At 49.6% G+C, this 13,281-nt stretch overlaps 1 protein-coding gene across 3 annotated transcripts in view; it reads left to right on the top strand.

Moving 5' to 3' along the window:
- Positions 1-13,281, top strand: part of TRIM59 (tripartite motif containing 59) — a 43,905-nt gene that overhangs the window by 19,395 nt on the left and 11,229 nt on the right. The window contains exon 1 of one of the 3 annotated variants that reach the window (XM_063916166.1): positions 6,556-6,585. The exons of the other annotated variants lie outside the window; for them this stretch is intronic. The gene's annotated coding sequence lies outside the window, so the exon portion shown is untranslated. Of the gene's footprint in view, positions 1-6,555; positions 6,586-13,281 lie in introns of those variants that run through there. 3 annotated transcript variants of the gene reach the window in all.

Here is a 13,281-nt window from a genome sequence, read left to right as displayed (position 1 = left end):
GGGTGTACCAGTCGGTTTAGGTGTTCTCCCCTCTGCCTCTCATACCAAAGGTACTGAGAATAATAAGAAGGCGAGGAGTAAGAACGATACTCGTGGATGGCTTTGTACCCAGAACTTCAAGAATTTATATCAGAGGACCAATGGCCTCTGCCACTCAGTCAGGACCTGCGGCAGCAGGGGCCCTGTCTGTTCCAAGACTTACCGCGGCTGCGTTTGACGGCATGGCGGTTGAACGCCGGATCCTGAAGGAAAAGGGTATTCCGGAGGAAGTAATTCCTACGCTTACTAAAGCCAGGAAAGAGGTTACAGCAACTCATTATCACCGCATATGGCGAAAATATGTTGCATGGTGTGAGGCCGAAAGGGCCCCAACAGAGGAATTTCAACTAGGTCGATTTCTGCATTTCCTGCAAGCAGGAGTGACTATGGGCCTTAAATTGGGTTCCATTAAGGTACAGATCTCGGCTCTGTCGATTTTCTTTCAAAAAAGAACTAGCTTCAGTACCTGAAGTTCAGACATTTATAAAAGGAGTGCTGCATAGTCAGCCCCCGTTTGTGCCTCCTGTGGCACCTTGGGATCTCAACGTGGTGTTGAGTTTTCTTAAAATCACTTTGGTTTGAACCACTAAAAACCGTGGATCTGAAATATCTCACATGGAAGGTGGTTATGTTATTTGCCTTGGCTTCTGCCAGGCGAGTATCAGAATTGGCGGCTTTGTCTTGTAAAAGCCCTTATTTGATTTTCCATATGGATAGGGCAGAATTGAGGACTCGTCCCCAGTTTCTCCCTAAGGTGGTGTCAGCGTTTCACCTGAACCAGCCTATTGTGGTGCCTGCGGCTACTAAGGATTTGGAGGACTCCAAGTTGCTAGACGTTGTCAGGGCCCTGAAAATATATGTTTCCAGGACGGCTGGAGTCAGAAAATCTGACTCGCTGTTTATCTTATATGCACCCAACAAGCTGGGTGCTCCTGCTTCTAAGCAGACTATTGCTCGTTGGATTTGTAGTACAATTCAGCTTGCACATACTGTGGCAGGCCTGCCACAGCCAAAATCTGTCAATGCCCATTCCACAAGGAAGGTGGGCTCATCTTGGGCGGCTGCCCGAGGGGTCTCGGCTTTACAACTTTGCCGAGCAGCTACTTGGTCAGGGGCAAACACGTTTGCAAAATTCTACAAATTTGATACCCTGGCTGAGGAGGACCTGGAGTTCTCTCATTCGGTGCTGCAGAGTCATCCGCACTCTCCCGCCCGTTTGGGAGCTTTGGTATAATCCCCATGGTCCTTACGGAGTTCCCAGCATCCACTAGGACGTTAGAGAAAATAAGAATTTACTCACCGGTAATTCTATTTCTCGTAGTCCGTAGTGGATGCTGGGCGCCCATCCCAAGTGCGGTTTATCTGCATTACTTGTACATAGTTATTGTTAACTAAATCGGGTTATTGTTGAGCCATCTGTTGAGAGGCTCTATTGTTTCATACTGTTAACTGTGTTTCATATCACGAGTTGTACGGTGTGATTGGTGTGGCTGGTATGAGTCTTACCCGGGATTCAATATCCTTCCTTATTGTGTACGCTCGTCCGGGCACGGTACCTAACTGAGGCTTGGAGGAGGGTCATAGTGGGAGGAGCCAGTGCACACCAGGTAGTCTAAGATCTTTCTAGAGTGCCCAGCCTCCTTCGGAGCCCGCTATTCCCCATGGTCCTTACGGAGTTCCCAGCATCCACTACGGACTACGAGAAATAGAATTACCGGTGAGTAAATTCTTATTTTAAGCAGCTATAAGGAAACAACACTTATATAAGGTTGTTCCTATATAATTATAGCGCTTTGGTGTGTGCTGGCAAACTCTCCCTCTGTCTCCCCAAAGGGCTAGTGGGGTCCTGTCTTCTATCAGAGCATTCCCTGTGTGTCTGCTGTGTGTCGGTACGTGTGTGTCGACATGTATGAGGACGATGTTGGTGTGGAGGCGGAGCAATTGCCGGTAATGGTGATGTCACCCCCTAGGGAGTCGACACCGGAATGGATGGCTTTGTTTATGGAATTACGTGATAATGTCAGCACGCTGCAAAAGTCGGTTGACGACATGAGACGACTGGCAAACCAGTTAGTACCTGTACAGGCGTCTCAAACACCGTCAGGGGCTGTAAAACGCCCTTTGCCTCAGTCGGTCGACACAGACCCAGACACGGACACCGAATCTAGTGTCGACGGTGAAGAAACGAACGTATTTTCCAGTAGGGCCACACGTTATATGATCACGGCAATGTAGGAGGCTTTGCATATCTCTGATACTGCAAGTACCACAAAAAGGGGTATTATGTGGGGTCTGAAAAAACTACCTGTAGTTTTTCCTGAATCAGAGGAATTGAATGACGTGTGTGATGAAGTGTGGGTTACCCCTGATAAAAAACTGCTAATTTCAAAGAAGTTATTGGCGTTATACCCTTTCCCGCCAGAGGTTAGGGCGCGCTGGGAAACACCCCCTAGGGTGGACAAGGCGCTCACACGTTTATCCAAACAAGTGGCGTTACCGTCTCCTGATACGGCCGCCCTCAAGGATCCAGCTGATAGGAGGCTGGAAAATACTCTAAAAAGTATATACACACATACTGGTGTTATACTGCGACCAGCAATCGCCTCAGCCTGGATGTGCAGTGCTGGGGTGGCTTGGTCGGATTCCCTGACTGAAAATATTGATACCCTGGATAGGGACAGTATTTTATTGACTATAGAGCAATTAAAGGATGCATTCCTTTATATGCGAGATGCACAGAGGGATATCTGCACTCTTGCATCAAGAGTAAGTTCGATGTCCATATCTGCCAGAAGAAGTCTATGGACACGACAGTGGTCAGGCGATGCGGATTCCAAACGGCATATGGAAGTATTGCCGTATAAAGGGGAGGAATTATTTGGGGTCGGTCTATCGGATTTGGTAGCCACGGCAACAGCCGGGAAGTCCACCTTTTTACCTCAAGTCCCCTCCCAGCAGAAAAAGACGCAGTCTTTTCAGCCGCAGTCCTTTCGTTCCTATAAGAACAAGCGAGCATAAGGACATTCATATTTGCCCCGAGGCAAAGGAAAGGGTAAGAGACTGCAGCAAGCAGCCCCTTCCCAGGAGCAGAAGTCCTCCCCGGCTTCTGCAAAGGCCTCAGCATGACGCTGGGACCTTACAAGCGGACTCAGGGGCGGTGGGGGGTCGCCTCAAGAATTTCAGCGCACAGTGGGCTCACTCGCAGGTGGACCCCTGGATCCTGCAGGTAGTATCTCAGGGTTACAGGTTGGAATTCGAGAAGTCTCCCCCTCGCCGGTTCCTAAAATCTGCTTTGCCAACGTCTCCCTCAGACAGGGCGACGGTATTGGAAGCCATTCACAAGCTGTATTCTCAGCAGGTGATAATCAAGGAACCCCTTCTACAACAGGGAAAGGGGTATTACTCCACGCTATTTGTGGTACCGAAGCCGGACGGCTCGGTAAGACCTATTCTAAATCTGAAATCTCTGAACCTGTACATACAAAGATTCAAGTTCAAGATGGAGTCACTCAGAGCAGTGATAGCGAATCTGGAAGAAGGGGATTTTATGGTGTCCTTGGACATCAAGGATGCTTACCTTCATGTCCCAATTTGCCCTTCACACCAAGGGTACCTCAGGTTCGTGGTACAAAACTGTCATTATCAGTTTCGGACGCTGCCGTTTGGATTGTCCACGGCACCCAGGGTCTTTACCAAGGTAATGGCCGAAATGATTATCCTTCTTCGAAGAGAAGGCGTATTAATTATCCCTTACTTGGACGATCTCCTGATAAGGGCAAGATCCAGAGAACAGCTGGAGGTCGGAGTAGCACTAACTCAAGTAGTGCTCCAACAGCACGGGTGGATTCTGAATTTTCCAAAATCCCAACTGATCCCGACGACACGTCTGCTGTTCCTAGGGATGATTCTGGACACTGTTCAGAAAAAGGTATTTCTTCCGGAGGAGAAAGCCAGGGAGTTATCCGAACTCGTCAGGAACCTCCTAAAACCAGGGACAGTGTCTGTGCATCAATGCACAAGAGTACTGGGAAAAATGGTGGCTTCTTACGAAGCGATTCCATTCGGCAGATTCCATGCACGAATTTTTCAGTGGGATCTGCTAGACAAATGGTCCGGATCGCATCTGCAGATGCATCAGCGGATAAAATTGTCGACAAGGACAAGGGTCTCTCTGCTATGGTGGTTGCAGAGTGCTCATCTGTTAGAGGGACGCAGATTCGGCATACAGAACTGGGTCCTAGTGACCACGGATGCCAGCCTGAGAGGCTGGGGAGCGGTCACACAAGGAAGAAACTTCCAGGGCGTGTGGTAAAGCCTGGAAATGTCTCTTCACATAAATATACTGGAACTAAGAGCAATCTACAATGCTCTAAGCCTGGCAAAACCTCTGCTTCAGGGTCAGCCGGTGTTGATCCAGTCGGACAACATCACGGCAGTCGCCCACGTAAACAGACAGGGCGGCACAAGAAGCAGGAGGGCAATGGCAGAAGCTGCAAGGATTCTTCGCTGGGCAGAAAATCATGTGATAGCACTGTCAGCAGTGTTCACCACATGATTGTTGTCCATTGGGAAAGACCAATGGTGGACATGATGGCGTCCCGCCTCAACAAAAAACTGGACAGGTATTGCGCCAGGTCAAGAGACCCTCAGGCAATAGCTGTGGACGCTCTGGTAACACCATGGGTGTACCAGTCAGTGTATGTGTTCCCTCCTCTGCCTCTCATACCCAAGGTACTGAGAATTATACGGCAAAGGGGAGTAAGAACGATACTAGTGGCTCCGGACTGGCCAAGAAGGACTTGGTACCCGGAACTTCAGGAGATGCTCACGGAAGATCCGTGGCCTCTACCTCTAAGAAGGGATCTGCTTCAGCAGAGACCGTGTCTATTCCAAGACTTACCGCGGCTGCGTTTGACGGCATGGCGGTTGAACGCCGGATCCTAAGGGAAAAAGGCATTCCGGAAGAGGTCATCCCTACCCTGGTCAAAGCCAGGAAGGAGGTGACTGCACAACATTATCACCGCATTTGGAGAAAATATGTGGCATGGTGTGAGGCCAGGAAGGCCCCGACAGAGGAATTTCAACTGGGTCGATTCCTACATTTCCTGCAAACAGGATTATCTATGGGCCTCAAATTAGGGTCCATTAAGGTTTTAAATTTCGGCCCTGTCGATTTTCTTCCAGAAAGAATTGGCTTCAGTTCCTGAAGTCCAGACTTTTGTAAAAGGAGTACTACATATACAGCCCCCGGTTGTGCCCCCAGTGGCACCGTGGGATCTCAATGTAGTTTTGGATTTTCTCAAATCCCATTGGTTTGAGCCACTCAAATCGGTAGATTTGAAATATCTTACATGGAAAGTAACCATGCTACTGGCCCTGGCTTCAGCCAGGAGAGTGTCGGAATTGGCGGCTTTATCGTATAAAAGCCCATATCTGATTTTCCATTTGGATAGGGCAGAATTGAGGACGCGTCCTCATTTTCTGCCTAAGGTGGTATCAGCGTTTCACCTGAACCAGCCTATTGTGGTGCCTGCGGCTACTAGCGATTTGGAGGATTCCAAGTTGCTGGACGTTGTCAGAGCATTGAAAATATATATTTCAAGGACGGCTGGAGTCAGAAAATCTGACTCGCTGTTTATACTGTATGCACCCAACAAGCTGGGTGCTCCTGCTTCTAAGCAGACGATTGCTCGTTGGATTTGTAGCACAATTCAACTGGCACATTCTGTGGCAGGCCTGCCACAGCCTAAATCTGTCAATGCCCACTCCACAAGGAAGGTGGGCTCATCTTGGGCGGCTGCCCGAGGGGTCTCGGCATTACAACTCTGCCGAGCAGCTACGTGGTCAGGGGAGAACACGTTTGTAAAATTCTACAAATTTGATACCCTGGCTAAGGAGGACCTGGAGTTCTCTCATTCGGTGCTGCAGAGTCATCCGCACTCTCCCGCCCGTTTGGGAGCTTTGGTATAATCCCTATGGTCCTGACGGAGTCCCCAGCATCCACTAGGACGTCAGAGAAAATAAGAATTTACTCACCGGTAATTCTATTTCTCGTAGTCCGTAGTGGATGCTGGGCGCCCATCCCAAGTGCGGATTGTCTGCAATACTTGTACATAGTTATTGTTACAAAAAAATCGGGTTGTTTATTGTTGTGAGCCATCTTTTCAGAGGCTCCTACGTTATCATACTGTTAACTGGGTTCAGATCACAAGTTGTACGGTGTGATTGGTGTGGCTGGTATGAGTCTTACCCGGGATTCAAAATCCTTCCTTATTGTGTACGCTCGTCCGGGCACAGTATCCTAACTGAGGCTTGGAGGAGGGTCATAGGGGGAGGAGCCAGTACACACCACCTAGTGGTCAAACTTTTAAATTTTGTGCCCTGTCTCCTGCGGAGCCGCTATTCCCCATGGTCCTGACGGAGTCCCCAGCATCCACTACGGACTACGAGAAATAGAATTACCGGTGAGTAAATTCTTATTTTTTTTTAGGTACCGACCCTTTTGGATTCTACTGGACAAGTGGACGTGACCGGCGCGGGATGTAGGTAAGTAATCTGTCTCTCATTCAGGTATCGTTACTGTTATTTTATTTTATGTGCGGCCCAAACCAAATTTTCATCTTCTAATGTGGCCCAGGGAAGGTGAAAGGTTGGACACCCCTGTCCTAGAGGATGCTGGGGACTCCAAAAGGACCATGGGGTATAGACTGGATCCGCAGGAGCTTGGGCACACTAAAAAGACTTAAGACTGGGTGTGAACTGGCTCCTCCCTCTATGCCCCTCCCCCTGACCTCAGTTAGACTTTGTGCCCAGGATTGACTGGATGCACACTAGGGGAGCTCTCCTGAGTTTCTCTAGGAAAATACTTTTTGTTGGGTTTTTTATTTTCAGGGAGCCCTGCTGGCTACAGGCTCCCTGCAGCGTGGGAGTGAGGAGAGAGAAGCAGACCTACTTCTGTGAGTTTCAAGGCTCTGCTTCTCGGCTACTGGACACCATTAGCTCCAGAGGGTTCGATCACTTGGTGCGCCTAGCTGCTTGTTCCCGGAGCCACGCCGTCACCCCCTCACAGAAGCCAGAAGTCGGGTGAGTATGAGAAGAACAGAAGACTTCAGGACGGCAGAAGACTTCAGTGACGGAAGGTAAAGCACAGTGGTAACGCTGTGCTCCATGCTCCCACACACACATCACCAACGCTTGTCACTGGGTACAGGGCGCTGGGGGGGGGGGGGGCACCCTGGGGGGCATGTTACTGAGGTTACTGAGTTGGCAAAAGATCGTAGGTGCCGAGGCACTTTATTACAGACCCCCGCCGGGCATTTTTTGTATGTTAAAATTTGGCGGGCCGAAGCTGCCGGGAAGGGGGCGGAGCTTCGATCCGCGGCTCACTCGCGTGCCATTTTCTCCCTACACAGCACCGAGGGAGAGACGCTGCCGGGACCTCCACGTGTTCTGCAAGTATAAGGGGCATCTCCAGTGGGGAGCCGCTGTGGGGTACCAGTTGTGAACTATAAGGCAGCGCTGGGTACACTTAATCTTCTGTGTCCCAATACAGGCGCTGGGGTGTGAGCTGGCATACTCCCTCTGTCTCCTCTTGGCTGAATTGTGGGCCTGTCACCTTGCTGGGACGGTTCTGGGTGTTGTGGGTGTCGGTACTGCGTGTCGACATGTCGGAACCTGAATGTTATTCACCAGAGGAGGTTATAGGAGGTGGGGATGCGGGGCTAGAGCTAGCACTGTCGACGCAGCCGACTCCTGATTTACTAGCACTCCTTACTACAATAAATTCCAATGTAGCTTCTTTATCTAAGAGGTTAGATAAGTCTGAGTCACAGACCCAGGTCTGGAAGAAATCTATGGAGGAGGCTTTATCTCAGGTACAGACCCCATCCGGGTCCCATAAGAGGCCTTTTACTCAGGTGGGAGATACGGATACCGACACGGACTCTGATTCCGAGGTCGATTTCACTGAGGCGGCGTTACATCCACGTTTGGTTAAGAGTATTCAGTACATGATTGTGGCTATAAAGGATGTGTTGCACATTTCTGATGAACCTGCGGTGCAGGAAACAAGGATTTACTTATTCAAGGGGAAGAAACCTGAGGTAAAGTTTCCCCCCTCTCATGAAATGAATACTCTTTGTGAAAAGTCTTGGGAATCGCCGGATAAGAAATGGCAGATTCCCAAGAGGATTTTTATGGTGTATCCTTTTCCCTCTGATGACAGGGAAAAATGGGAGACATCTCCAACCGTTGATAAAGCTCTATCCCGTTTGTCTAAGAAAGTGGCGCTTCCGTCTCCTGACACTGCAGCTCTCAAGGATCCGGCGGATCGCAAGTTGGAGACGTGTCTGAAGTCCATTTTCGCTAATACGGGTGCATTGCTCAGACCTGCTGTGGCGTCGGTATGGGTGAGTAGAGCTATTGCTAAATGGGCGGAGAATTTAGCTAGTGACATGGATACTCTTGATAAAGATAATGTCCTTCTAACTCTTGGTTATATTGAGGACGCTGCAGATTACCTGAAGGACGCGGCAAGGGACGTCTGTCTCTTGGGATCAAGGACCAATGCCATGTCGATATCTGCCAGGAGGGCCTTGTGGATCCATCAATGGAATGCTGATGCCGACTCCAAGAGGTCTATGGAAGCTCTACCCTTTAAAGGTACGGTCTTGTTTGGGGACGGCCTGGCGGACCTAGTCTCGACCGCGACTGCGGGTAAGTCCTCTTTTTTTCCTTATGTTCCCACACAACAGAAGAAGGCACCACATCAGCAAATGCAGTCCTTTCGTCACAATAAATAAAGGCGTGGAAAGGGTTCGTCTTTCCTCGCCTCAAAGGGTAGAGGACGGGGAAGAAAACTTCCTGCAACCTCAGGTGCACAGGACCAGAAGTCCTCCCCGGCTGCTACCAAGTCCACCGCATGACGCTGGGGCTTCCCTGGGGGAGTCCGGACCGGTGGGGGGCCGTCTTCAGGTATTCAGCCAGGTCTGGATTCAATCAGACCTGGATCCTTGGGTGTTAGAAATAGTGTTTCAGGAGATGCTGCCTCACCGGTTCTTCATTTCGGCATTACCAGTGGTTCTTCCGGACAGGGAGGTGGTCCAGGCGGCCATTCAAAAATTGTGTCTACAGAGGGTCATTGTTCCCGTCCCTCCGTCCCAGCGGGGGGAGGGGTTCTACTCGAGCCTCTTTGTGGTACCGAAACCGGACGGTTCGGTCAGACCAATTCTAAATCTAAAATCCTTCAATCCATACTTGAAAGTCTTCAGGTTCAAGATGGAATCCCTTCGAGCGGTGATTGCCAGCCTGGAGGGGGGGGATTTTATGGCGTCAGTCGACATAAAGGATGCCTACTTACATGTGCCGATATATCCTCCGTGTGAGGATACTGGGTTCCAAATCACTCAGTCATGGTGGTAGATGAAAATCCAACAGTGGTTTATTGAACAGAATGGGTTATAAACAGCTCCGCACACTTCTGTGATCCAATTCTACACGACAATTCCCTCCTGGAACTCCTGACAGAACATTACTTCTTAGCCAGTCTCCTGCCACTCTCTGACCTTCTCTCTCAGATCAAACCTACTTTCACATGCCCAGGCATGTCCCCTAGGCCACAATAGATGTTAACTAAATTAACCTTACTTAATCTGATTGTGTGGCCTCGAATCCATTGTGTGGGGAAGAATGAGGGTGTTGTATGGCCTGACATCTGATACTGGCTGTATCTACCCAACAGCAAACACACAGGTTATCTGAGCAGTCACATGGGGGAAACATTATTTTACAAACTATAACACAATAACCAATACATTCATATATAAACATCAAAAACATAACGGTACCCTTGTAACAATAACATCATACAATATTGCCTCGTATATAGCCAAATACAGATCAACAATTAGTGTAGTCCATGGGTAGGACCAGGGCTAGGAAAGTAACCATGTGTCTTTTACCACTGTGCGACACGACGTGCCGGCTGTGTCATCACGTGTCGTCACATTACCTCCCCCTACTTTCTAGGCCTGTGTCCTAAGTATCTGAAGCTTGCTGAGCGCAGTGATGCTCTCCTACATCAGACAGTCTGTGCCCCATCATAACAATGACTGGCTGGTTTCTCTTGTGGGCCTGGTGGTTTTGTGAATAGCATTTTACAGTTTGTACGGAGCCCACCAGCGTTCCATGTCCAAAGCCTGTAACAATTGTCACAACGCTTGTGTGGGGATTTCTTTCCCCGGTCTGGTGGGTGTGTGGCCCACAGTACATAACTCAATACAGTCTTACCAGGGTCCGGTGGAAACGTGATCAGCAGTCCATAGTTCTTGTATTTCCCCCCTGTGTCCAATCCAAATACATTAATCAAAGTCCCCTTTGTAGACAGCCGCTGGGTTGGGGTAACAGCATGTGCAACAGTGTAATTCAGTAAGTCCAATAACTGCGCCTGGGGACTTAATAATTCCCCTACACCCAACTGGGTAACCTCAAATTTCACATAGTCACAGTTTTCCTCCATAAACAAAATCTGATCTCTGGGGCCCTCACTCTCCCTCCCCGACAATGTATTCCCTGGGAACCCCACTTCCATCACCTCTGGTGCATCAGGATAGTGGCTTGCCTCCCCCAAACAAGAACCACGGGTATGGTAATTGGCAGGGCACAATGGGGATTCCTTCATGCCAGAGGTTTCTTCTGTGCTATCCTGGGTAAATGCTTCCTCCAGCCTGGCTGGCTGGGTAACTTGTGGGATTCTACTCTGAGTCTTGTATGCTTTGGCCTGGAGTACAATCTGCTCAGCTTCCTTTTGTGTACCCACCAACTCGACCATGGTTGTACTGGAACATGGATGTAGGTTCACAGGAACAGTGGCATTATCTTCTCCATTCACTGTTACATGTCCTGGCTGAACATCATTGTCCTGGTTAGAGTCAGTCATTTCACCTTGCACACAATGCCAGTCCAAAGCACATTCAGGTGCCCTAGAGTAGAGCAACATGTTCCCTTCCAGTTCCTGAGCTGATGCTATTTTCACCATGTCTGATACCTGGATTCTCTCTGAGACACAGGGAAGATTCTGGCATTCAGACTGCAGCTCCTTACCATCAAGTTCACTGAATGGGAACAGACCTCCAGAATCTTCTGGGAGAAATACAGTAGCTAGGGATACACTGGGCCCTTCCTGACCATCATTTTCTGATAAAATAACTGGGGCAGCCATGAACATAGCTTCATAATAGGCCTCCCTCAGCCGAATATGCTGATCAGCCTGAAGTGAGACACTGTCTGCACTAGCCATGCTTATAGTTGGGACATTACCACCTACTGCTGCCCTCGTAGAGATCTCCTCTTCCACCTCTGCAAATGGGAAGGCATAGTGCATCTTCTCCTGGGGTGTTTGAATGACAGACCCCACTTCCTTCTCACTTTCAGTAGCCTCCCCCAAACACAACACTGTAAATGGCTCAGTAGCCAGGACTGGTTGGTGCTCACCTGAAGGATTCCCTTGGAGGCTCTGTTGCTCAAGTGGTGGTCGGGTGATAGTGGCAACTTCTTCCTCAATGTCTCGCTGGCAGTCTGGGATGGTTTCTATATCCTCCAAGCCTGCAAATGGCCAGTTGTAACACAGCTCAGGCCGGTCACTGAGTGTTTCACTGCGACATTCCCCCAGAGAGAAGAGAATGGGTTGCAGACAGTGCTTCCTTGCATCCACCTGGTCAAGGTCGTTCTTTTCCAGTGTAACATACTGGGCAGACAGTTCTTGACACTCTCTCACTAATAGGCCCTACACATCTCGCGATGTGCCACCGAGGTGCCCGACGGCCGATACGGCCGACGGGCGACCCGGCGGCGGGGGTAGGGGCAGTGACGGGGGGAGTGAAGTTTCTTCACTCCCCCCCCCGTCACCCGGCTCCATAGACGTGCAGGCAAATATGGACGATCTCGTCCATATTGGCCTGCATGCACAGCCGACATGTCACCAGCGATGAACGAGCGCGGGGCCGCGCATCGTTCATCGCTGGTGACTCCACACTGCACGATATGAACGTTATCTCGTTCATTAATGAACAAGATCGTTCATATCGTGCAGTGAAGTCGGCCAGTGTGTAGGGCCCATAAGTCCTCATCCTCCATCTCAGCAAAAGGGAAGTTGTAGTGCAGTTCCTCCTGGGGTGCCTGGATTGTGCTCACTGCTGTCTTCACTTCGTGTGCTTCTTTCCGTATAGACCACTGGGCAACTTCTTCCCTTGGGTATGGGAGAAGCTGTTGCAGGTGGTGCCTTTCTGCATCCACCCTGTAACACTGGTCTCGCCATGCTGGGGTATCCAGGGGCCCCCGATCCAATGCCACTTCCTCTGGCTCTGTCCGGGAAGACAATTTACTCTGCACTTGCCCTTCCGTCTCTGTATATTGTATCCTTTGTGCCATTTGGGCCACTGTGGCGATCACTTCCTCCCTGAATTCCTCAAACTCTGGCTCCCCTAGCAGATTCCATGTGGCTGCTTCACTTCTGCAGTGCATGAACACATTCCCCAGATGACACAACTTGTCCTGTATGCTGGATACTCTCCACCTGCTGATTACCCGCTGTGCTTCATTCCAGTACTCCCAAATGTACTGCATTTTGGTAACTATAAATAACAGATCCGGCTTCCCAGCCTGCCGATATGCTGACGAACTTCCAACCACAAGCTCCACTGCCTTGGTTCCATTACTGGTCTCCTCCGCTGAGGCCTGGACGGTATCCTCCTCTTCCTCCTTATCACAAGGGTGCTCAAAGTCCCATTGAGCCAGTTTTCCAATTAGGGATTCCTTGGTATCCACTGTATTGATTACAATTTTGTTTCCATGACACAGTCCTTGCAGGACTCCCTTCTTGATGTCTTTGTAATATTGTGCTGCTGCCTCCAATCTGCTGTAATATCTTGCATCCATGCTTGTAACCTGAGTGATCCCTCTGCTTGCCACCAAATGTGAGGATACTGGGTTCCAAATCACTCAGTCATGGTGGTAGATGAAAATCCAACAGTGGTTTATTGAACAGAATGGGTTATAAACAGCTCAGCACACTTCTGTGATCCAATTCTACACGACAATTCCCTCCTGGAACTCCTGACAGAACATTACTTCTTAGCCAGTCTCCTGCCACTCTCTGACCTTCTCTCTCAGATCAAACCTACTTTCACATGCCCAGGCATGTTCCCTAGGCCACAATAGATGTTAACTAAATTAACCTTACTTAAT

The sequence above is a fragment of the Pseudophryne corroboree genome, chromosome 4 (assembly GCF_028390025.1).
Source record: "Pseudophryne corroboree isolate aPseCor3 chromosome 4, aPseCor3.hap2, whole genome shotgun sequence".
Lineage (NCBI taxonomy): Eukaryota > Metazoa > Chordata > Amphibia > Anura > Myobatrachidae > Pseudophryne > Pseudophryne corroboree.
Note: the sequence above shows the minus strand (reverse complement) of the source record. Positions and strands in the feature narration are given on the sequence as shown.